The sequence below is a fragment of the Pristiophorus japonicus genome, chromosome 1 (genome assembly GCF_044704955.1).
Source record: "Pristiophorus japonicus isolate sPriJap1 chromosome 1, sPriJap1.hap1, whole genome shotgun sequence".
Taxonomy (NCBI): domain Eukaryota; kingdom Metazoa; phylum Chordata; class Chondrichthyes; family Pristiophoridae; genus Pristiophorus; species Pristiophorus japonicus.
In genome coordinates this window covers 507,415,087-507,441,661 of record NC_091977.1, presented here as the reverse complement: position 1 = coordinate 507,441,661, position 26,575 = coordinate 507,415,087, and the positions used below count along the sequence as shown (strand labels likewise).

General features: G+C 46.4%; 1 non-coding gene across 1 annotated transcript; it reads left to right on the top strand.

Moving 5' to 3' along the window:
* The first annotated feature begins 4,880 nt into the window (after positions 1-4,880).
* Positions 4,881-5,071, top strand: LOC139278605 (U2 spliceosomal RNA). The gene has a single exon (XR_011596320.1). It is a non-coding gene; the product is annotated as a U2 spliceosomal RNA (small nuclear RNA).
* The last annotated feature ends 21,504 nt before the right edge of the window (positions 5,072-26,575 follow it).

Below are 26,575 nucleotides of genomic sequence, written 5' to 3'. Positions count from 1 at the left end.
AGGTTTTGGTGGGGATGTTATACTTCATCGAGGAGGCTTTGAGGTGTCCTTGAAAGGTTTCCTCTGCCCACCTGGGGTTTGCTTGCCCTGTAGGAGTTCTGAGCAGAGCACATGCTTTGGGAGTCTCATGTCAGGCATGCATCCCAGGTTGTTGAGCAAAGCCTTGACGATCATTTTCAAGTCCTCTTTGGATGTAGGCAGGGTGCCGGAGGATTGGAGGACTGTTAATGTAGTACCCTTGTTTAAGAAGGGAGAAAGGGATAGGCCAAGTAATTACATGCCTGTCAGCCTAACCTCAGTGGTAGGAAAATTATTGGAAAAAATCCTGAAGGACAGGATAAATGTACATTTAGAAAGGCAAGGATAAATCAGGGACAGTCAGCACCGATTTGTTAAGGGAAGATCGTGTTTGACTAACCTGATTGAATTTTTTGAGGAGGTAACCAGGAGGATCGATGAGGGTAGCTCGTATGATGTGTATATGGACTTTAGCAAAGCTTTTAATAAGGTCCCACATGGCAGACTGGTCACGAAGGTAAAAGCCCATGGGATCCAGGGCAAAGTGGCAAGTTGGATCCAAAATTGGCTTAGAGTTAGGAAGTAAAGGTTGATGGATGTTTTTGTGACTGGAAGGATGTTTCCAGTGAGGTTCTGCAGGGCTCAACCTACTGGTCAGATAGGCAGAACAGTGGCAAATGGAATTTAATTCAGAGAAGTGTGAGGTAATGCACTTGGGGAGAGCTAATAAGGAAAGGGTATACACATCAAATGGTAGGCCACTTAAGAGTGTAGATGAACAAAGGGACCTTGCAGTACCTGTCCACAGATCCCTGAAAGTAGCAGGCCAGGTGGATAAGGTGGTTAAGGAGGCATACGAAATGCTTGCCTTTATTGGTCGAGGCATGGAAAACAAGAGCTGGGAGGTTATGCTTAAATTGTTAAGCTGGTTAGGCCACAACTGGTTAGGCCACAACTGGTTAGGCCACAGCTGGAATACTGCATGCAGTTCTGGTCGCCGTATTATAGGAAGGATGTGATTGCACTGAAGAGGATGCAGAGGAGATTTATGAGGATACTGCCTAGAATGGAGAATCTTAACTATGAGGATAGATTGGGTAGGTAGCGTTTGTTCTCCTTGGAACAGAGGAGGCTGAGGGGAGACCTCATTGAGGTGTAGAAAATTTTGAGGGGCCAGGATATAGTGGATAGCAAGTGCCTATTTCCCTTGCTGGAGGGGTCAATTATAATGGGGGCATATGTTTAAAGTGGCTGGTGGAATGTTTAGAGGGGATTTGAGGGGAAGTTTCTTCACGCAGAGGGTTGTGCGGGTCTGGAAGTCACTGCCTGGAAAGCTGGCAGAGGCAGAAACCCTCACCACATTTAAAAGGTGCTTGGATGGGCACTTGAAGTGCCGTAACCTACAGGGTTATGAACCTAGAGCTGGTAAGTGAGATTAGACTGGATACCCTCTTGTTGGCTGACGCAGATACAATGGTAAGTACTTCAGGGATAGATCAGGGATAGTACTCCAAGCCAGATTCAAGACCGTCCCAACCTCTGTCGTCGAACTACAGTATGCGGACGATGCATGCGTCTGCACACATTCAGAGACTGAACTCCAAGTCATATTCAACATCTTCACTGAGGCATCTGAAAGCCTGACCCTGCCACACAGCAATACACCCCAGTCATCAAGATCCATGGCGGGGCCCTGGACAACGTGGACCGCTTTCCGTACCTCGGGAGCCTCTTATCATCAAGGGCAGACATCAACGATGAGATTCAACACCGCCTCCAGTGCGCTAGTGCAGCCTTCGACCGCCTGAGGAAAAGAATGTTCGAAGATCAGACCCTCAAATCTGCCACCAAGCTCATGGTCTACAGGGCTGTAGTGATACCCGCCCTCCTGTATGGCTCAGAGACGTGGACTATATACAGTTGGCACCTCAATTCGCTGGAGAAATATCACCAACGATATCTCCGTAAGATCCTGCAAATCCCCTGGGAGGACAGACGCACCAACATTAGCGTCCTCGACCAGGTCAACATCCCCCGCATCGAAGCATTGACCACACTCGACCACTTTGTTCGCATGCCTGACACAAGACTCCCAAAGCAAGTACTCTACTTGGAATTCCTACACGGCAAGCGAACCTAAGGTGGGCAGAGGAAACATTTCAAGGACACCCTCAAAGCCTCCCTGATAAAATGCAACATCCCCAACGACACCTGCCAGTCCCTGGCCAAAGACCGCCCTAAGTGGAGGAAGTGCATCCTGGGGAGCGCTGAGCAGCTCGAGTCTCATCGGCGAGAACATGGAGAAAACAAGCGCAGGCAGCGGAAGAAGCGTGTGGCAAACCAGTCCCACCCACCCTTTCCTTCAACGACTGTCTGTCCCACCTGTGACAGAGACTGTAGTTCCCGTATTGGACTGTTCAGTCACCTCAGAACTCATTTTTAGAGTGGAAGCAAGTCTTCTTTGATTTCAAGGGACTGCCTATGATGATGACTTCAGGGAATCTAATACGGCCAGAGTGAGCTCCTGGACTAGTTTCAGTCACCTGGATGGATTGGAGAGGAATTTTCCCAGATTTTTTTCCCAATTGGCCTCGGTTTTTAGCTGTTTTTTTTGTCTCTCCCAGGAGGTTGCATGGCTCCGGGTGGGGTGGAGTATAAAATGTTGCGATACATGGGGTATCGCAGTTGTGTAGGGTAGACTGATTGGGCTGGATGCTCTTTACCTGTCCGCCATTGTTCATTGTTCATAGGTTTATATGTAATCTTCAGGGCTGTTGACCGAGGGCCAAGTGGTTCTTTGTCAGCTGGTGCGGACACGATGGGTCAAAATGGCCTCCTACTGTGCTGTAAATTTCTATGTTTTTATGTTCTATGTTTCTCTGGTCTGTCCACGCAACTGAATATCCTCATCGTTGGAACCATTCTTGTAAATCTTTTCTGCACCCTCTCTAAGGCCTTCACATCCTCCCTAAAGTGTGCTGCCCAGAATTCGACACAATCCTCCAGTTGAGGCCGAGCCAATGTTTTATAAAAGGTTCATCATAACTTGCTTAAGTCAAGGGATTTTTGCAAGCTGCTGGATAGCCTTCATTTTGATCCGGTAATTGATTGTGGCTTCACAGTAAAGTAAATCAAAACAATTCCAAGCTCAATCACAATGTTTGGGCTGACAGAATATTGACAAGTCAATCTGAACCTTTCACTTCATGATACAGCTACACTTAAAACTGACACAGGAAAAACACAGCAATACCTCAAGCGTATTCTTACAAATAGTTGGCAAGCATCAAACGCAAAATGTGATTGCAAAAGCTTTTTATTCAATATAAAAACAGAAACTGCTGGAAATACTCAACAGGTCGGGCAGCATCTATGAAGAGAGAAACAGCGTGAACATTTCAGGTCGATGACCCTTCATCAGATTCTAGCATCCGCAGTATTTTGCTTTTGTGTTAAGCTTTTTATTCAAGTTGCTCTGCAGCCTAGTCTCTGAAATGTTAAACTTGTCCTCAGGGGGAGTTACAAGAAAGAATCTCAGTGCACTTTGAATTTGTTGGTGGCAGAAAATATGTATTTTAAGAACAGGAAAGGGCCCTGGACCCAACAAGCCTGTCCATTTTTGATCGAGTAACCCCACCTACCTACATTCTCGCCATATTCTTCAATGTCTTCTCTTTCCAGAAACACAACTAATGATCTCTCAAACCCATTCATACTGTCTCCCATAAGGTCTCCCCCTAATAAATTATTCTATGATATTATTTTCCTTTGCAGGTTTGTCAATTCCTTCAGCGATCTTGAATGAGGTTGCCTCAGAATCTTAATTCTAAAGAAAGCGTGACCACCTCACCTTGTAAATGAAAACCTGCGAGCTAGAATCTTCTTTGTTGCTCTCCTCTGTATCCTTTCAGGAGGAATAATGCCATTCGTATGATTAGAACTCTGTAATGAGTCAGCCCAGATAGTGTGCTTTTGGTCTGATGTGAACACAGAGGAGGAGATGTTTAACCAATACTCTGTAGTCACATTCTTGAGGCTTGAAACTTGTGTTTTTTGCCTTAAATATTTTCCAGCTGAACAATAAAATGGGAGTGGGAAATCTCCTGAAGCTCTGAAAATTTAGTTTGCACAAGATCACTCTAACAAAATGGCAGCAGGACTTCTGTGAGCCTCTCAGTTTGGGTAAACAACTCACAAATATAGTGATTCCTACCAAGTCTTATTATGAAGTGATTACATTGGATTACATAAGACATACAGCACAGAAACAGGCCATTCGGCTCAACCAGTCCATGGTGGTGTTTATGCTCCACTCGAGCCTCCTCCTGTCTTTCCTTATCTAACTCTATCAACATTACCCTCTATTCTCTTCCCCCTCATATGCTTGTCTAGCTGCCCCTTAAATGCATCTGCACTGTTCGCTTCAACCACTCCCTGTGGTAGCGAGTTCCACATTCTCACCACTCTTTGGGTAAAAAAGTTTCTTCTGAATTCCCTGTTTCATTTCTTGGTGACGATCTTATATTGATGGCCTCTAGTTTTGCTCTTCCCCATGAGTGGAATCTTTTTCTCTGTATCCACTCTATCAAAATCTTTCATGATTTTACAGATCTCTATGAGGTCACCCCTCAGCCTTCTCTTTTCAACAGAAAAGAAACTCAGTATGTTCATCCTTTCCCGATAGGTATACCCTCATATTTCTGGTATCATTTTAATAATATGGTGACCAGAATTCTACGCAGTACTCCAAGTGTGGTCTAACCAAGGTTCGATACAAGTTTAGCATAACTTCACTACTTTTCAATTCTATCTATCGAGAAATTATTCCCAGTGCTCGGATTTCTTTTTTTTAATGGCCTTGTTAACCTTCTCGGCTTTTTGGCTAAGATCAAGTGTAGTATCTGTTCTTATCAGTTTAATATCTGATACGTCCCCTATCTGGGGACCAAATATTAAATTGATTTTTGGAACAGGGAGATGGAACAGGGGCTTGCTCCGTCCACTCCACGCATCGACCTGGTATTGCAGTGTTTCCAGGAATGGTGGAGCTTCCCCTCTTTGGGGCGGGAAGTCTTAAAAGACAATTGCAGATGACACAAAGATTAGTGGGAAAGCGAGTTGTGTAGAGGACACAGAGAGGCTGCAAAGAGATTTAGATAGGTTAAGCGAATGGGCTAAGGTTTGGCAGATGGAATACAATGTCGGAAAGTGTGAGGTCATCCACCTTGGAAAAAAGATCAGTAAAAGGGAATATTATTTGAATGGGGAGAAATTACAACATGCTGCGGTGTAGAGGGACCTGGGGGTCCTTGTGCATGAATCCCAAAAAGTTAGTTTGCAGGTAATCAGGAAGGCGAATGGAATGTTGGCCTTCATTGCGAGAGGGATGGAGTACAAAAGCAGGGAGGTCCTGCTGCAACTGTATAGGGTATTGGTGAGGCCGCACCTGGAGTACTGCGTGCAGTTTTGGTCACCTTACTTACTGAAGGATATACTAGCTTTGGAGGGGGTACAGAGACGATTCACGAGGCTGATTCCGGAGATGAGGGGGTTACCTTATGATGATAGATTGAGTAGACTGTGTCTTTACTCGTTGGAGTTCAGAAGGATGAGGGATGATCTTATAGAAACATTTAAAATAATGAAAGAGATAGACAAGATAGAGGCAGAGAGGTTGTTTCCACTGGTCGGGGAGACTAGAACTAGGGGGCACAGCCTCAAAATACGGGGGAGCCAATTTAAAACCGAGTTGAGAAGTAATTTCTTCTCCCAGAGGGTTGTGAATCTGTGGAATTCTCTGCCCAAGGAAGCAGTTGAGGCTAGCTCATTGAATATATTCAAGTCACGGATAGATAGATTTTTAACCAATAAAGGAATTAAGGGGAGCGGGCGGGTAAGTGGAGCTGAGTCCACGGCCAGATCAGCCATGATCTTGTTGAATGGCGGAGCAGGCTCGAGGGGATAGATGGCCTACTCCTGTTCCTAATTCTTATGTTCTTATGTTCTTATAAACTTTGTCGATCCTGTTGTGTATCTGTAAAGCATGTACTCCCATGTTCCGCCATCAGGGAGCGCATCCCCTGAAGTCCCAAGTGATCCCAGCATCCCTTGGAAGCACTGTATATAAGCCAGCCCCTAAGGTCTGTTACTCACTCTGGAGTGTCTTAATAAAGACTGAGTTCACTGTTACTTTAACCTCCCTGTGTGCAGTCTCAACTGTGTTAGGAACACAACAACTGGCGACGAGTGCACGAATCCAATGCAAAGATGCAGCAAACTGTGGGCATCCTGGAGAAGTTCTTGGAGGGTGAGGACTAGACCAGTACTTTGTAGCCAACGAGCTGGACGGAGAAGGAAGCACTGCAAAAAGGAGAGCGGTCTTGCTCATGATCTGCGGGGCACCGACCTACAGCTTCATGAAGAACCTGCGAGCTCCGGTGAAACCCACAGATAAGTCATATGAGGAGCTGTGTACACTGGTTCGGGAGCATCTTAACTCGAGAGAGAACGTGCTGATGGCGAGTTATCGGTTCTACAGGTGCCAGCGATCTGAAGGTCAGGAAGTGGCGAGCTACATTGCTGAGCTAAGGCAACTTGCAGGACAATGTGAGCTTGATGGCTACCTCGAGCAGATGCTCAGAGACTTTTTATATTGGCCACGAGACTATCCGACGAAAACTTTTGACTGTAGAGACACCGACCCTCAGTAAAGCCATTGCGATAGCACAGGTGTTTATGTCCACTAGTGACAACAGCAAACAAATCTCTCAGAACACAAGTGCTAGCAATGCTCATAAATTAACTGGAACTGTGTTTGCGAGCAGAAATGTACAGTGCAGAAACCACGAGTCCGCAACTGCCAGCAGGCCTCAGGTGACCCAGATGACTCAGAGTCTGCAACAAAGGATAAATGCAAGGCAATTCACACCTTGTTGGCGTTGTGGAGGCTTCCATTCAGCCTATTCATGCCGCTTCAAAGGGTATGTTTGCAAGAGCTGTGGAACAATGGGGCACCTCCAACGAGCTTGCAGACAAGCTGCAAGCTCTGCAAAACCTGCTAACCACCACATGGCTGAGGAAGATCAGTCCATGGTGGATCAAAGCAATTTCGAGCCTCAGAGAGAGGAGGCAGATGCTGAAGTACATGGGATGCACACATTTTTGACGAAATGTCCACCTATAATGCTAAACGTAAAATTGAATGGCTTACCCATAGCATGGAACTGGACACTGGCGCTAGCCAATTCATCATGAGTAAAAAGATGTTTGAGAGACTGTGGTACAACAAGCCCTGAGCCCCATCTACACGAAACTGAGGACATACACCAAAGAGCTTATCACTGTTCTGGGCAGCACCATGGTCAAGGTCACCTACGCGGGCACGGTGCACGAACTGCCACTCTGGATTGTCCCGGCCGATGGCCCCACACTGCTTTGAAGGAGCTGGCTGGGCAAAATCCACTGGAACTGGGATGACATCTGGACACTATCACATGTCGATGAGGCCTCATGTACCCAGGTTCTTAACAAATTTCCTTCCTTTTTTGAGCCAGGCATTGGAAATTTTTCCGGGGTGAAGGAGCGGATCCACTTGGTCCTAGAGGCATGACCCATTCATCACAAGGCGCGAGTGGTACCTCACATGATGAGGGAGAGAGTGGAAATCGAGCTGGACAGGCTGCAACGCGAGGGCATCATCTCCCCAATGGAATTCAACAAGTGGGCCAGCCCGATTGTTCCAGCAGTCAAAAGTGATGGCACGGTCAGGATTTGTGGCGATTATAAAGTAACTATTAATTGTTTCTCGCTACAGGACCAATACCCGCTACCTAAGGCAGACGACCTATTTGCGACGCTGGCAGAAGGCAAGACATTCACCAAGCTCGACCTGACTTCAGCCTACATGACGCAGGAGCTGGAGGAGTCTTCGAAGGGCCTCACCTGCATCAACACGCACAAGGGACTGTTCATCTACGACAGATGCCCGTTTGGAATTCGGTCGGCTGCAGAGAAACATGGAGAGCCTACTCAAGTCGGTACCACGCACGGTGGTTTTTCAGGACGACGTATTTGTCACGGGTCGGGACACCATCGAGCACCTACAAAACCTGGAGGAGGTCCTCCAGCGATTGGATCGCATAGGGCTGCGGCTGAAGAGGTCGAAATGCGTCTTCATGGCAACAGAAGTGGAGTTTTTGGGGAGAAAGATCGCGGCGGACAGCATTCGGCCCACAGACGCCAAGAAAGAGGCAATCAGGAACGCACCCAGGCCACAGAATATCACAGAGCTGTGGTCATTTCTGGGACTCCTCAAATATTTTGGTAACTTCCTACCGGGGTTAAACACCCTCTTAGAGCCCCTACATGTGTTATTGTGTAAAGGTAAGAACTGGATATGGGACAAAAAACAAATAATTGCTTTTGAGAAAGCCAGAAACATTTTATGCTCCAACAAGCTGCTTGTATTGTATAACCCGTGTAAAAGACTTGTGCTAGCATGTGACGCGTCGTCGTACGGAGTCGGATGTGTATTACAACAAGCCAACATTGCGGGGAAGTTGCAATCTGTCGCCTATGCTTCCAGGAGCTTGTCTAAGGCCAAGAGGGCCAACAGCATGTGTGTTTGGGGTAAAGAAAATGCATCAGTACCTGTGTGGCCTCAAATTTGAGCTGGAAACCGATCACAAGCCCCTTATAACCCTGTTCGCTGAAAACAAGGGGATAAATACTGATGCCTCAGCCCGCATACAAAGGTGGGCTATCAGCGTATAACTATACCATCCACCACAGGCCAGCCACCGAGAACTGTGCGGATGCTCTCAGTCGACTACCATTGCCCACCACGGGTGTGGAAATGGCGCAGCCTGCAGACTTGTTGATGGTCATGGAAGCATTTGAAAATGATAAATCACCTGTCACGGCTCGCCAGATTAGGACTTGGACCAGCCAAGATCCTCTGCTGTCCCTAGTAAAAAAACTGTGTACTGCATGGGAGCTGGGCCAGCATCCCCATTGACATGCAAGAGCTAATCAAGCCATTCCAGCGGCAAAAGGACGAGCTGTCCATTCAGGCAGACTGCCTGTTGTGGGGTAACCGCGTAGCGCTACCCAAAAAGGGCAGGGAGACGTTTATCTCAGATCTCCACAGCACACACGCGGGTATAGTAATCATGAAAGCGATAGCCAGATCCCACATATGGTGGTCCGGTATCGACTCTGACTTAGAGTACTGTGTACGGCAATGCAGCATGTGTGCTCAGTTGAGCAACGCACCCAGAGAGGCACCACTAAGTTTGTGGTCCTGGCCCTCCAGACCATGGTCGAGGATCCATGTCGACTATGTGGGCCCGTTTCTCGGTAAAATGTTCCTGGTGGTGGTGGATGCTTTTTCAAAATAGATTGAATGTGAAATAATGTCGGGCAGCACCACCACCGCCCCATTGAAAGCCTGAGGGCCATGTTTGCCACCCACGGCCTGCCTGACATATTGGTCAGTGACAATGGGCCATGTTTCACCAGTGCTGAATTTAAAGAATTCATGACCCACAATGGGATCAAACATGTCACCTTGGCCCCGTTTAAACCAGCCTCCAATGGGCAGTACAAACAATCAAACAGAGCCTTAATTGAGTCACAGAAGGCTCACTCCAAACCCGCCTGTCCCGAGTACTGCTCAGCTGCCGCACGAGACCCCACTCGCTCACAGGGGTGTCCCCGGCTGAGCTACTCATGAAAAGGACACTTAAAATCAGACTCTCGCTAGTTCACCCCAACCTGCATGATCAGGTAGAGAGCAGGCAGCAGCAACAAAATGTAAATGATGGTCGCGCCACTGTGTCACGGGAAATTGATCTGAATGACCCTGTATATGTGCTAAACTGTGGATATGGTCCCAAGTGGATCGCGGGCACAGTCCACGGTAGCTAAAGAAGGGAGTAGGGTGTTTGTAGTCAAACTAGACAATGGACAAATTTGCAGAAAGCACCCAGACCAAACGAGGCTGTGGTTCACAGACTGCCCTGAACAATCCACAGCAGACACCACCTTTTCCGAGCCCACAACACACACCCAAAGGGTCAACGACACCACGCTGGACCAGGAAATAGAACCCATCACGCCCAACAGCCCAGCAAGGCCAGGCTCACCCAACAGCCCTGTAGGGCCAACAACACGCCAGCCCAGCGAGGGCACAGCCAACACACCAGAACGGACATTTATACCGAGGCGGTCCACCAGGGAAAGGCAGGCTCCCGACCGCCTCACCTTGTAAATAGTTTTCACTTTGACTTTGGGGGGGAGTGATGTTGTGTATCTGTAAAGCATGCACTCCCATGTTCCGTCACCAGGGAGCACATCCCCTGAAGTCCCAAGGGATCCCAGCATCCCTTGGGAGCACTGTATATAAGCCAGCCCCTTAGGCCTGTTACTCGCTCTGGAGTGTCTTAATAAAGACTGAGGTCACTGTTACTTTAACCTCCCCGTGTACAGTCTCATCTGTGTTAGGAACACAACAGATACTTTTAGTGATTTGTGTATTTGTATTCCGAAATCCCTTTGTTCCTCTACTCCATTTAGATTTTTATTTTCCAATTAATATGTGACCTCCCTATTCTTCTTACCAAAATGTAATACCTCACATTTATCTGTGTTAAATTATATACCCATTCTGCAAATTTTTTTATGTCTTCTTGTAATTTGTTGCAGTCATCCTCAGTATCCCAATTTGGTGTAGTCCACAAATTTAGAAATTGTGTTTTTGATTCAAAAGTCTAAATCATTAATATAAATTGTGAACAACAGTGGTCCCAGCAATGGAACACCACTGTACACCTTCTGCCACTCAGAATAGCTACCCTTTACCCCTTCTCTCTGCTTTCTGTCTTGAAGTCAACTAGCTATCCATGCTGCGACGTGTCCCCTGAATCTGCAAGCCCTGATCTTATTCATTACTTTATTATGTGGTACCTTATCGAAGGCCTTTTGAAAATCTAGATAAATTACATCTACTGCATTACCCTTGTCTACTCTCTCTGTCACCTCTTCAAAAATTTTAATTATGTTAGTCATCAAAATTTTCCTTTTGAATTCCATGCTAACTATTTATTATTATATTTTGGTTTCTAGATGTTCTTCCATTTACTCCTTTAGTAGGGATTCCATTATTTTTCCTACCACGATGTTAAGCTGACTGTTCTATAGTTCCCTGGACATGTTCTATCTCCCTTCTTAAATATAGGGATTATGTTAGCTATCCACCAATCCTCTGGCACTACACCTTTTTCTTACGAATTACTAAAGATGTGTAGTAATGCCTCTGCTATCTCTTCCCTAGATTCTTTTAAAATGCACGGGTGTAATCCGTCTGGACCAGGGGTTTTATCCTCTTTGTGGTTCATTAGTTTATTTAATATATATCCTTGTTTTAATTTAAATGCAGTTATCTCATTACTAATCTCATCATTCAATGTCAACTCCATCTGTTCTATCTCCCTGGAAAATACTGAAGCAAAGTAATTATTTAATATCTCTGCCAGCTTTCTATCGCTGCCTGTTGTATTATCCTGTCCATCCCTAATTGGCCCTAGCCCCAACCCGACCTTCCTTTTTTTCAGCTGATGCTGAAGCAATGCCCCATCCCCCTGTAGACCACATGAAAGGGCCCATGGTGGCATGATAGCCTTACGTCAGGAGCTCATCAATGAGCGCTTTGCCTGAAAGAATGTTGGTGGTATTTACAAGGCTGACACACTGCTGGGTGTGCAAGTCATACATCAATGGTGGGCATCACCTTGGTGACAATTAAAATTTAAGTTGATTGAAGTTAAATGTGATTATACCCTTTGAGGTTATGGAATCGCCAGTGTGTAATGGTGCAGCTATCTGAGCCAATGTGTTGTAAGGTTTTGTTAAATAAAAAACATTTAAACTGAATATTAGTCTGAAATCATCAGTATTTCTGTACAAACCAACCCTTCCCCCCCTCTCCATGCCCCCCCCCCGCCGCTTCTACTCCCCACCTCTACCCCTCCCCCTTCCCCTCCTGACTCCAAGCTGCCTGGTTGAGGAGGTCCTTAGGCGATGCTTCATCGGGTGTGGGGTGTGGGGAGATGGTAGTGATGGCCGAAACGCTGCTCGGACGGATACGGGAGAGGATGGTCCAAAGGTGGGAACTTGCTCCGAGCTATAAACAAGATGTTGCTGCTGGCTCTCGTGTGGTTGGCAATGGGGGTGCATCATCTTGGGGGTGCAGTGCGGCGCTCCAGGACCACTGAGAGCCCTCTGTCACCAGTGTTCCTGGCTACCAGCTCCAGGGCCTCCTCCAAGCCTTCCATTTTTTATGTTATTTGTTGTACAAAAACTCGGTGCCAACGATGTTCTTAGTGCTTAGTGGGCTTTTTGCTGCTGGTGAATCTCCGTCGTTCCTCCCACAACAGCCAAACAAGCACACACCACAGCCACACACGCTTTCAGTGCCTCTGAGCTCCCTCTCGCTCTGTCTCCTCTTCTGCGCATGTCATGATGACCCTTGACCTGCTGAATCGCGGGAATCGAGCGTTGCCATGCCGTTGCTAAGGACGGCCACACTGTACGGCAAAAGGTCAGAAAAATTTAACGCTACCGCCCATTTGATATCGCTCGCGGTAACGCCCATTTTCAAAAATGTAAATTAGATGTTTTGAGAATGGGCGAGAAGCCGGGGATCTGACAACCCTTTTTTAATGCCCACGCCAGAAATAACTCCCATTTTTGGGCGATAAGCTCAAAAGTGGAGGTTCTAGCCTTATGTTCCTTAATAATGTCATTTCATAGTTTCTCTTTACCTTCCTAATTGTCTTTTTGACTTCTCTCCTAATCTCTTCATATTCCCCCTTATCATGCACTCCCCTGCTATCCATGTACTTAGTGTTTGCCTCTTTCCTTATCCTCAATTTTTCCCTTATGGCTTTATTCATCCACGGTGTAACATTAGTGTTTAGCTTGTTCTTGTTTTTAGCAGAATACATTTTCCTGGACTCTGTTGAACACTATTTTAAATGTTTCCTATTGCTGTTCTATGTCACTATTTGCCAATATTGTTGTCCATTTTATTTTCCCAAGTTCTATTCTCAGCCTCTCAAAATCAGCTTTTCTCCAATCTATTACCCTGGTCTGCGTCATACTTATGTCCTTCTCAATTATTATCGTAAAACGTATTATAATTCTAAGCTCTGTAAATTGCAGATGGGAATTTTTGTGAAAATAGGAGTTCTTGCTTGCAGTATGCAGCAACCAAACACACTTTGTAGCCAAAGTTGGGTAGGAGCAACACTGAGGATGGAAGCCAGTGAAGGGCAGAGAAAGGGAGGGTAAATGGGAGAGAGAAGGGGCAAACAGACAGTACTGAATGGAGTTACAAGAGGCAGAAGCCAGGACTAATGCTTTGGAGGGGAAGAGATGAGAACCTGGGAGTGTTGCTTCGGGATGGGCAAGGAAAGAGAGTTCAGGCATTAACTGAGAGAGGAAGAGTGACAGCATGAACTGGGGGGGGTGGGAGGAAGAGATTAATGTGCAGGGAGAGGGTTGGAGATGGAAAGAGTGCCGATTTGAGCTGGGATGGAAGGAAGAGTGTCAGTTTGAATGGGGTAGGGAGAAGAAATAGTTCCATTATAATGGAGGTGAAAGAATAAGGCCAACTTGAACTGGGTTAGTGCGGCAGAAGAGTGCTGGGTGAAATTAAAGATAGTGAGGGAAAAAAGTGCTTCACAAACAGGAGATGGAAGAATTGAATGGGGGAGGGAGAACAGATTAAATTGAGGGGTGGAGGGGAACAGTGCCAGGTTGAATTGAGAGGGGAGAGTTAAGTAAGTGATAGTATAAACTAGGAGTGTTGGAGGAGGACTTTAGATCTATGTAAAAGTTTAGGAACTTGACTGTGGTAGAGAGCTTCTGTGAAATGGGGGCAGGGGAGGGGTGGGTTAGATGTTGGAGAGTACATTGCGGTAACCTTTGAGAAAGTGATGGTCTAGTTGCTCTGTTGAAGATCCAAATGCCACTTTACTTTTCATTTTTTTAAGATTAAAAATTCATGAACTGCAGACTGTAAAAGTGTAACCGGAATATAATTTTTAATGCAAAAATACAAACATTTCCAAGCACGTATTCCCCCAGTTCCATCTAGAAATGCACCACCAACTTCATTTCTTCAATATCTGAATCGCTCCCACCACCACCCGTTACCACCTCTCAGGTTTTAATGTACTTCTGTTATTATTTTCTTCATCATAAATGAAGAAATGTAGGATATACAGCTTGAGTTACAAAACACATTGACCTGCTTGGGCGAGGAATTCGGTTGTGTAGCACCTCATTGTGTGCCCCGGAGGGACATTAATGTGTCTCCAATGGTTTGTGCAGCTTGGCTGTGCAGATTATAGCGCCCCGTCCGGAAATTTGGTTCAGGTTTACTGGCGGCGCAAAACGCTAACGCTTCGCTGTCTAACTTCAGTTAGATCATGTCGTCAGGACATGTGCAACGATTCGCTAGCGCTCCGCTCGCAAAATTAGATGTCTCCGCCTCATTTACCGTCCGCCACTGAACACGTCGGATAAACAAGGCAGTCCCAACTTCTTTCGGCGATACCTGGAGGCTATTTGAAGGGAGGAGCAATCGGATTAATCGGAGGTCACAGTGAGCACAACGTTTCGACAGAGCACCATGTGTGAACCTCTTACTTTGCAGCGGCAGATATACTGATCTTACAGGTTCCTAGCAACATGAGTTTGAGATTTAAATGGCTGCATTACAAGCACGCCAGCATCTCCTTCTACATGCTTTTGACAGGTGGCGTCAAGATAGAAGGGCTGTTGACCATGTCGGCCGACAACTGAGGAGACCCCATAGACGTCGGAACAGGAGGCCTTACCCCCCGCCATGGGCTTACCGGGAGCAAAGCTCATACCTCAACATGTCGGAGGAACAGCGTGTCAGAAGGCCGTGCTTCCGAAAGGAGTGCCTCACAGAGATGTGCCATCTCCTGCAGCCAGACCTGCAGTCTGACATCGGCACCAGGACTGCGCTGCCCGTCGCACTGATGGAGGATCCCGCTATGTCTCAAGACATTTGTCCCCTTCCTCCTCGTCTCCCCCGTCGTTTGATGGGGATGGCTCATAGGGAAGGCTGCTGCAATTCTGGCTCCTCTGTATCTGTAAGCACAAAGATACAGAACTCTGCTTAGCAGCAGGGCAGGGGGCAGGAAGGGAAGAAGGGGATGGCATTGGACACTTATATGTAAAGGGGGTAAGGCATGTGGTATCAAGAGTAAAGGGCCTCATATAAAACGCAAAGGGCATTAACATACCGTCAGTGTCCCCAGGGGCTCGGCTTTGATGACTGCTATTACATCAACTACTGTGCCCAGGAGGGCGGGCACTCCCTGCTCCACCTCAGTGAGGTCCTGGTTGTCAGGCTCCCCTCCTCAGGTGCACATCTGCTCGCACCTGTTGTGTGCCAGTTTCGACTGCAATAACAAACACAAGAAGGTGTGAGTGAATGTGCAGCTCATCGTGTGCCACATGTGCCTTCTTTAGTTGAATAGCTGCTACTGCATGGAAGTGTGTCGGTCTCTATTTGAATCTGCATGGCTGCGCAAACGATGGGATTAGCCACCGAAGATGAAGAATGAGGCTGAAGTGGTGCGAACGCATAACAAGAGTGAAATGGTAGTGCGAGGAGGAGTCAGGCTGAGTCGGGAAGAAGGAGATCAACAGCGCTTGAATGGCCAGGGCATGGCTGCTGAACTTTTATGGTATCTTCACCAATGAGGACCATGGCCATGTACACATAGTGAAGGAGCAGGTACCGCAAAGACTTGACACTGTGTGAGACAGTGAGGTCCACATTACGGCACTGCAATGTTAATAGAAAGGGTACTCACCCTCACGATCCTAGTGAAGTCGCTGAACCTCTTGCGACATTGTGTCGCACTTCTGGCCACCGTGTTCCTGGCGGAGAGGTGCTGGGCCACCTCCCTCCATAGCCTCCTGAAGACTCTAGGAGTAGGCCTCCTTCCAGTGGAAAGTTGGAGCCCATTCCAACGCCTCTCCTCTCTCCTCTAATGCCGAGAAGCGGTGTGCATGATGGCGTCTTCCTTCCTCCTCCATTTTCCTGTTCTGAGCAGACTGAGCAGTTGGAATTGTGCATGCGCATACTTATCTTGCCACGCCTTGAAGAATCGGCTGTCCACGGGATGCATAGTGGCCTTCGCAGCAAGCGATTTCTTTCTGGAAATTTACTGCTGAGATTTTCGGTACCATCGGCCTAAGAGAATTGTGCAACGACTGATTTCACGCCCTCTTGGGGCGCAGAAACCTAATTTTGCGATAGATGGCGCAAACGTTCAGGGGGGCACTATTGTTCCTGAATTTCTAACCCCTTGTCTTTAAACATTAAGTTAAAATCTCCCAGGCCACACATTGCTGAGGTTGGGACGGTTCGTCACTCGCGCCCACCAGGCCCCCGCCTCGAGTTAAAATCAGGGCTTGAGACTTTTATGGGAAAAGCAAAAGTCGGCAGCATAAAGCAGGCAGATCATGCACCACTGGTGTTTGCTGCCACAAGTTTGATATATTTCTTGCTGGTAGATGTAGGAAGAAGGCACAGGCACGATGGAACAAATCGACTCCTTCTGTGCTGTATGATTCTACAATCTTATGAATTGTTTAACAGCATGTAAGCCTCCTCTGCTCCTATTGTGCACTGGAGGTGGGGCAATGATATTTCAATAAGAATGGAAAATGCTTCCCGTGATCACTGCTTTGTAGTGATCATTCGGATTCGGGATGGGCAATAACTGCTGGCCTTGCAAGCGACGCTCACATCCCATGAATGAATTTTTAAAAGTACAAAATCCTGCTTGCGTAATGCACTAGAATTAACTGTGCATTTCTCTTCTTCTGCACTGATCTCCCTCTCCACTGCTTTCATATACTGATGTCATTTCCATCCCATTGCCCCCTTCTAATACAGCCTCGGAGCAACACGGACAAACACTGGGCAGGGCATCAGGCAGCAAAGGTGGGCAATTTGCCAGGGCTGTTATACAATTTACTATTCAGCTGTTCAAAGTGCTATTGAGCGCTGCTCAGCTGTTTAATACCGCTGTTCACCGGTCCTCTAAAACTATGCCAGAAGGTGGCTATCCTGTTGCCCACTGTCTGAAACAGTAATCGTTCGGCTATAATGGTCATTTGGGACCTGCCCAAATCACTTTATTGGATTTCACTGTAATGGCAGTGCACTGCAGTTCTTTTAAGAATATTTTAAAAATAAAACGCTTGGTTCGATGATCCAGCAAAGCGAGTGGGGAATTTGCCAAAGTCCCACACAATAAATGCAGAAATTTAAGTGCATCAGATGGAGATTTTCCATCCATTAATTTCAAGGCATGGAAAATCCACAGGCTTCGTCCCATGATTGCCCAAGATTTACTCCCTGTGAGCACTGCCCCCGCCCCACCCCCGCTGGGAACGCCGGACTGTCGATATCACACGTAGTATTATTCTTTTCTGCCCTTCTGCCTCTAGGTCTTCCTGCAGCGAGCACCATCCCGAGCCTGGAGGACAGGCAGACAATCTGCTCCTTAGTCCCTGCCAACGCCTCTCTAAAGGCAGCCACTGGGAGGTTCCTCGTGTGGAAACTCCTGATCTCCACTCGGAGAGGGAAGCCGCCTTCTGCAATGGAGAAAACAGCCCTAAAAGGTGTGGACCCAGGGACTGATTGTTGCTCCTCCCCTAGGCTAGTAGAATTTGCAATTTTCTTTTTCTTTTGGTTTGTTCTTTCCCATCTTCACCTCGTACAAAAGCCCCGATTTTAACTCAGGGCTGGAATCCGGCGGGTGGGAGCCGAGCAGGGTGGCAAACAGACACAACTCCGATAGGGCTGAGGCCCGGGAGTTTTGCCTAATCCATAGGCGTGTGGTCAGTTTCCCGCCTGCACCCGGTGCAATGTTGTAGGATCCGTTCCTCCCCCTCAATGGTAAAAATTGGACTATTGAATATAAAAACTCAGAACGGCTTCACAGCTCGCAGAAAGAGCTGGGCAGGAAAGGGTTAATTCTTACATTGCAGCCAAACCATCCGACATCATGAGGGACATTCACCAGAAGAGAAACATTCACATCTTCAATAGTTTCCTGTCTGAAAAGATACAGGAACATTCATATATTCATTTACCTTAAGGGGTTACAGTGTTTCTGGACTGTGGCTCCAAAAAGGCTGGTATCAGGGTAGGCTTAGTCAATGGACCAGACCCTGAGCCATTTGAATATGAATGCTACCAGAAAACCAACCATTAAGTCACCTTGGTAAGGTAATCATGAACAATGACTCTAGATGAGGAACAATTAGCTATCAAGAGTTCACATTTGATGCGGCCATCATATTCATTTGACGCGGCCATCATGTTAAATCAGTTCGAAGATTGCAAGTTGGTTTTTGGTATAAAGAAGACCCATTTCGGAAGCAGACCACAGCAGTCATCATCATAGGCAGTCCTTTGGAATCGAGGACGACTTGCTTCTTCTCCTGAAGTGAGTTCTTTGGTGGCTGAACAGTCCAATACAAGAGCCACAGACTCTGTGACAGGTGGGACAGATAGTCGTTGAGGGAAACATAGAAACATAGAAAATAGGTGCAGGAGCAGGCCATTCGGCCCTTCGAGCCATTCAATATGATCATGGAAGATCATGCAACCTTAATACCCCACTGCTGCCTTCTCTCCATACCCGCTGATCCCTTTAGCCGTAAGGGCCACATCTAACTCCCTTTTGAATATGTCCAACAAACTGGACTCAACAACTTTCTGTGGCAGAGAATTCCACAGGTTCACAACTCTCTGGGTGAAAAAGTTTCTCCTCAACCTGGAGGACTTTGATTTCGAGCAGCACATTCTGAAGCACTTTGTTTACGAGTGTCCGGTGTGCCAAAGGACCTTTCCAGAGAACCGACAAGCTGCTATGAAGATCATGTGCAGTCCCATTTTACGGAGGCCAACTGAGGGGAAAACAACAAACCAGTTTGAGTTCTACTCGGTCCTGTATGGCTTACCCCTTATCTTTAGACTGTGACCCCTGGTTCTGGACTTCCCCAACATCAGGAACATTCTTCCTGCATCTAACCTGTCCAGTCCCGTCAGAATTTTATAAGTTTCTATGAGATCCCCTCTCATTCTTCTAAATTCCAGTGAGTATAAGCCTAGCCTATCCAGTCTTTCCTCATATGTCAGTCCTGCCATCCCGGGAATCAGTCTGGTGAACCTTCGCGGCACTCCCTCAATAGCAATCACGTCCTTCATCAGATTAGGAGACCAAAACTGCATACAATACTCAAGGTGTGGTCTCACCAAGGCCCTGTACAACTGCAGTAAAACCTCCCTGCTCCTATACTCAAATCCCCTCGCTAAGAAGGCCAGCATGCCATTTGCTTTCTTTACTGCCTGCTGTACCTAGATGCCAACTTTCAATGACTGATGTACCATGACACCCAGGTCTCGTTGCGCCTTCCCTTTTACTAATCTGTCACCATTCAGATAATAATCTGCCTTCCTGTTTTTGCCATCAAAGTGGATAACCTCACATTTATCCACATTATACTGCATCTGCCATACATTTGCCCATTCACCTAACCTGTCCAAGTCCCCCTGCAACCTCCTAGCATCCTCCTCGCAGCTCGCACTGCCACCTTGCAATCTGCAAACTTGGAGATATTACACTCAATTCCTTCATCGAAATCATGAATTGTAAATAGCTGGGGTCCCAGCACTGAACCCTGCGGCACCCCACTAGTCACTGCCTGCCATTCTGAAAAGGACCTATTTATTTCCACTCTTTGTTTCCTGTCTGTCAACCAATTCTCTATCTGCGTCAATACATTATCCCTAATACCATGTGCCTTAATTTTGTGTGGGACCTTGTCAAAAGCCTTTTGAAAGTCGCAATACACCACATCCACTGGTTTTCCCTTATCCACTCTACTAGTTACATCCTCAAAAAACTCTAGAAGATTTGTCAAGCATGATTTCCCTTTCATAAATCCATGTTGACTTGAACCGATCCTGTCACTGCTTTCCAAATGCACTGCTATTACATCTTTAATAATTGATTCCAGCATTTTCTCCACCACCGATGTCAGGCTAACCGGTCTATAATTCCCTGTTTTCTCTCTCCCTTTTTAAAAAGTGGGGTTACATTAGCTACCCTCCAATTCATTGGAACTGAACCAGAGTCCATGGAATGTTGGAAAATGACCACCAATGCATCTACTATTTCTAGGGCCACTTCCTTAAGTACTCTGGGATGCAGACTATCAGGCCCTAGGGATTTATCAGCCTTCAGTCCCTTCAATTTCCCTAACACAATTTCCCGCCTAATAAGGATTTCCCTCAGTTTCCTCTTCTCGCCACACCCTCGGTCCCCTACTGTTTTCGGGAAGTTATACGTGTCTTCTTTAGTGAAGACAGAACCAAAGTATTTGTTCAAATGGTCTGCCATTTCCTTGTTCCCCATTATGAAATCACCTGACTCTGACTGCAAGGGATCTACATTAGTGTTCAGTAATCTTTTTCTCTTCACATATCTATAGAAGCTTTTGCAGTCAGTTTTTATGTTCCCTGCAAGCTTATTCTCATACTCTATTTTCCCCCTCCTAATTAAATCTTTAGTCATCCTCTGCTGAATTCTAAATTTCTCCCAGTCCTCAGTTTTGCTGCTTTTTCTGGCCAATTTATATGCCTCTTCCTTGGATTTCATACTTTCCCTAATTTCCCTTGCTAGCCACGGTTGAGCCACCTTCCCTTTTTTATTCTTACACCACACAGGGATGTACAATTTTTGTAGTTCATCCATGTGATATTTAACTGTCTGCCATTGCCTATCCACCGTCAACCCTTTACGTATCATTCTCCAGTCTATCCTAGCCAATTCACGTCTCATACCTTCGAAGTTTCCTTTCTTTAAGTTCAGGACCCTAGTTTCTGAATTAACTGTGTCACTCTCCATCTTAAAAAAGAATTCTACCATCTTATGATCACTCTTCCCCAAGAGGCCCCACATGACCAGATTGCTAATTAATCCTCTCTCGTTACACAAGACCCAGTCTAGGATGGCCTGCTCTCTAGTTGGTTCCGACATATTGGTCGAGAAAACCATCCCTTATACACTCCAGGAAATCCTCCTCCACAGTACTGCTATCAATTTGGTTAGCACAATCAATATGTAGATTAAAGTCACCCATGATAACCACTGTACCCTTATTGCACGTGTCCCTTATCTCCTGTTTGATGCCATCCCCAACCTCTCTACTACTGTTTGGTGGTCTGCACACAACTCCCACTAATGTTTTCTTCCCTTTGGTATTTCGCAGCTCTACCCATATAGATTCCACTTCATCCACGCTAATGTCCTTCCTTACTATCGTGTTAATCTCCTCTTTAACCAGTAACGCTACCCCACCTCCTTTTCCTTCCTGTCTGTCCTTCCTGAATATTGAATACCCCTGGAAGTTGAGTTCCCAGCCTCGGTTACCTTGGAGCCATGTCTCCGTAATCCCAATTACATCATATCCATTAACAGCTATCTGCGCAGTCAATTCATCCACCTTATTACGAATGTTCCTCGCATTGAGACTCAGAGCCTTCAGGATTGTTTTTTTTCACACATTTTGTCCTTTTAGAATTATGTTGTAACGAGGGAAGGTGTGGGTGGGATTCGATTGCCACAAGCTCTTTCCGCTGTCTGCGCTTGATTTCTGCATGGTCTCGGCTTTGAGACTCGAGATGCTCAGCGCCCTCTCAGATGCACTTCCTCCACTTTGGGCGGTCTTGGGCCAGGGACTCCCAGGTGTCAGTGGGGATGTTGCACTTTATCAGGGAGGCTTTGAGGGTGTCCTTGGAGCATTTCCGTTGCCCACCTTTGGCTCGTTTGCCGTGAAGGAGCTCCGAGTAGAGCACTTGCTTTGGGAGTCTCGTGTCTGGAATGCGAACTATGTGGCCTGCCCAGCGGAGCTGATCGAGTGTGGTCAGTGCTTCAATGCTAGGTATGTTCGCCTGAATGAGGACGCTGATGTTGGTGCGCCTGTCCTCCCAGGGGATTTGTAGGTTCTTGCGGAGACATCGTTGGTGATATTTCTCCAGCAACTTGAGGTGTCTACTCTACATGGTCCATGTCTCTGAGCCATACAGGAGAGCAGGTATTACTATAGCCCTGCAGACCATAAGCTTGTTGGCAGTTTTGAGGGCCTGGTCTCCAAACACTCTTTTCCTCAGGTAGCCGAAGGCTGCATTGGTGCACTGGAGACGGTGTTGGATCTCATCATCAATGCCTGGCTCCCGAGATATGGGAAGTGGTCCACAGCAGTACAGAAACAGAAGCTAGCCAGTCTTCGGGACACAAGCTGCAACCAAGAAAAGGGCCTACAATCAACCTCAGAAGACAGCCGAGGAATTGGTGATTGTATGTTTTGTTCCAGCCAAATCATAGAAGGGTTTTATGTGTGAATCTGGGTAAATTTATATGTAACAGCCAAATCGCGAACGAGTTTAACTGTCAAGTTGTGCCAATGCAAATGACCTTTTCGTAGGGGATTGTGTTCTGGGTTTGTTAGTCCCACATAGATTGTAGTGATTTATATTAGGGAGGTAATTGTGTGTCTGTTCAATAAAATGTACGAACTTTGGTTGAGCCAAAACCCTGTGACGTGTGTAACTTTGTTCTTATAAAACCTGACGTCAGGAACTGTGTAACGGGGGACTAGGCATTTAGTAACCCTTACAGATTGGTGACCACAAAGGGACGTTCAAGGTTTAGAACAATAACTATGGACAGGGTTATGGGCAAGAAACCTGCAATGGAGGATAGGATATTCTCGTAAATATTTGAAAAGGTAAACATTTCTGAGCAGTGGATGCGAGAAATGTTACACTCTGACAGTCTGTATGAGAAAGCGGTCGAGTGGACAGGGAGTAGCATACACAAGAAATCGAAGGAAAAGGCGATTTGGTTAATATGTAAGAAGAAACAAATTCATATACTCACAGAGCAAGTTGAGCGTTTAGAAAAGGAGAAACAGGAATCAGAAAGTAGGGCAGGAGAGAGAGAAGCTGTGGTAAACCGGCTGGCAGCAGTTTTTAGCATTGAAAGGCAGGAAAGCAAAGCGCAGGAAGAAACGGCTGGAAACATGATAGAATACCTGCAATGTCAGGCCACCAAAAGTAGAAGGCATGTCAGGCTCAGTGTGAGAAAGGAAATAGGAACTCAGAGAGAGCTAACAAGGCTGAGGGTCAGTTAAAAGATATAAAGATGGCATACAGGGTAACCAAAAACTGGGTACATGAAGAGGCCGATCATGGGCCCTGGAATGAGAAAATACGTAAGTTAACCCGAGCATCCGGGGCCAGGGGTATGGCTTGTCTCATGGCACCAGGGAAACTTGGATGAGGAGGAGGAAAAGGAGTCCGATGATGGGACCCAGTAGAGTGAGGGTCGGCTGGCTCCCAAAGCACTTGGACCACCAGGACCAATGTGTCCCCTGCTACAGCAAAAGTTCAGTCCACCCCCACACGGCAGTGATCATGGACCATTGCAGAGTGACTATGTGCTCCCATATATATCCCTCCAGTTGCAGGAAATGCTGGCCAGTGTGCCGAAACTGAAGCACAGAGGAGATGTCTCTGTTCATTTTGCCAATGTACAGTAGATAGGGGGGGATCAATAATTGTGACGATGATGAACTAAGAAAACTGATACTGTTCTCCCGAGATGGGAAGCTGTACCAGGGTTTGTCGGTAGCCACCAAATTAGGATTAGAGTACTGTGGATGGGGTAAACATAGAAACATAGAAACATAGAAAATAGGTGCAGGAGTAGGCCATTCGGCACCTCTAGCCTGCACCGCCATTCAATGAGTTCATGGCTGAACATGCAACTTCAGTACCCCATTCCTGCTTTCTCGCCATACCCCTTGATCCCCCTACTAGTAAGGACTACATCTAACTCCTTTTTGAATATATTTAGTGAATTAGCCTCAACAACTTTCTGTGGTAGAGAATTCCACAGATTCACCACTCTCTGGGTGAAGAAGTTTCTCCTCATCTCGGTCCTAAATGGCTTACCCCTTATCCTTAGACTGTGACCCCTGGTTCTGGACTTCCCCAACATTGGAAACATTCTTCCTGCATCTAACCTCTCTAAACCCGTCAGAATTTTAAACGTTTCTATGAGGTCCCCTCTCATTCTTCTGAACTCCAGTGAATACAAGCTCAGTTGATCCAGTCTTTCTTGATAGGTCAGTCCCGCCATCCCGGGAATCAGTCTGGTGTACCTTCGTTGCACTCCCTCAATAGCAAGAATGTCCTTCCTCAGGTTAGGAGACCAAAACTGTACACAATACTCCAGGTGTGGCCTCACCAAGGCCCTGTACAACTGTAGCAACACCTCCCTGCCCCTGTACTCAAATCCCCTCGCTATGAAGGCCAACATGCCATTTGCTTTCTTAACTGCCTGCTGTACCTGCATGCCAACCTTCAATGACTGATGTACTATGACACCCAGGTCTCGTTGCACCTCCCCTTTTCCTAATCTGTCACCATTCAGATAATAGTCTGTCTCTCTGTTTTTACCACCAAAGTGAACAACCTCACATTTATCCACATTATACTTCATCTGCCATGCATTTTCCCACTCACCTAACCTATCCAAGTCACTCTGCAACCTCATAGCATCCTCCTCACAGCTCACACTGCCACCCAACTTAGTGTCATCCGCAAATTTGGAGATACTACACTTAATCCCCTCGTCCAAATCATTAATGTACAATGTAAACAGCTGGGGCCCCACCACAGAACCTTGCGGTACCCCACTAGTCACCATCTGCCATTCTGAAAAGTACCCATTTACTCCTACTCTTTGCTTCCTGTCTGACAACCAGTTCTCAATCCATGTCAGCACACTACCCCCAATCCCATGTGCTTTAACTTTGCACATTAATCTCTTATGTGGGACCTTGTCGAAAGCCGACTGAAAGTCCAAATATACCACATCAACTGGTTCTCCCTTGTCCACTCTACTGGAAACATCCTCAAAAAATTGCAGAAGATTTGTCAAGCATGATTTCCCTTTCACAAATCCATGCTGACTTGGACCTATCATGTCACCTCTTTCCAAATGCGCTGCTATGACATCCTTAATAATTGATTCCATCATTTTACCCACTACCGATGTCAGGCTGACCGGTCTATAATTCCCTGTTTTCTCTCTCCCTTCTTTTTTAAAAAGTGGGGTTACATTGGCTACCCTCCACTCGATAGGAACTGATCTAGAGTCAATGGAATGTTGGAAAATGATTGTCAATGCATCCGCTATTTCCAAGGCCACCTCCTTAAGTACTCTGGGATGCAGTCCATCAGGCCCTGGGGATTTATCGGCCTTCAATCCCATCAATTTCCCCAACACAATTTCCCGACCAATAAGGATTTCCCTCAGTTCCTCCCCCTTACTAGACCCTCTGACCCCTTTTATATCCGGAAGGTTGTTTGTGTCCTCCTTAGTGAATACTGAACCAAAGTACTTGTTCAATTGGTCCGCCATTTCTTTGTTCCCCGTTATGACTTCCCCTGATTCTGACTGCAGGGGACCTACATTTGTCTTTACTAACCTTTTTCTCTTTACATATCTATGGAAACTTTTGCAATCCGTCTTAATGTTCCCTGCAAGCTTCTTCTCGTACTCCATTTTCCCTGCCCTAATCAAACCCTTTGTCCTACTCTGCTGAGTTCTAAATTTCTCCCAGTCTCCAGCTTCGCTGCTATTTCTGGCCAATTTGTATGCCACTTCCTTGGGTTTAATACTATCCCTGATTTCCCTTGATAGCCACGGTTGAGCCACCTTCCCTTTTTTATTTTTACGCCAGACAGGAATGTACAATTGTTGTAGTTCATCCATGCGGTCTCTATATATCTGCCATTGTCCATCCACTGTCAACCCCTTAAGTATCATTCAACAATTTATCCTAGCCAATTCATGCCTCATACCTTCAAAGTTACCCATCTTTTAAGTTCTGGACCATGGTCTCTGAATTAACTGTTTCATTCTCCATCCTAATGCAGAATTCCACCATATTATGGTCACTCTTCCCCAAGGGGCCTCGCACAACAAGATTGCTAATTAATCCTCTCTCATTACACAACACCCAGTCTAAGATGGCTTCCCCCTAGTTGGTTCCTCGACATATTGGTCTAGAAAACCATCCCTTATGCACTCCAGGAAATCCTCCTCCACCGTATTGCTTCCAGTTTGGTTAGCCCAATCTATGTGCATATTAAAGTCACCTATTATAACTGCTGCACCTTTATTGCATGCACCCCTAATTTCCTGTTTGATGCCCTCCCCAACATCACTACTACTGTTTGGAGGTCTGTACGCAACTCCCACTAACGTTTTTTGCCCTTTGGTGTTCTGCAGCTCTAGCCATATAGATTCCACATCATCCAAGCTAAAGTCCTTCCTAACTATTGCATTAATCTCCTCTT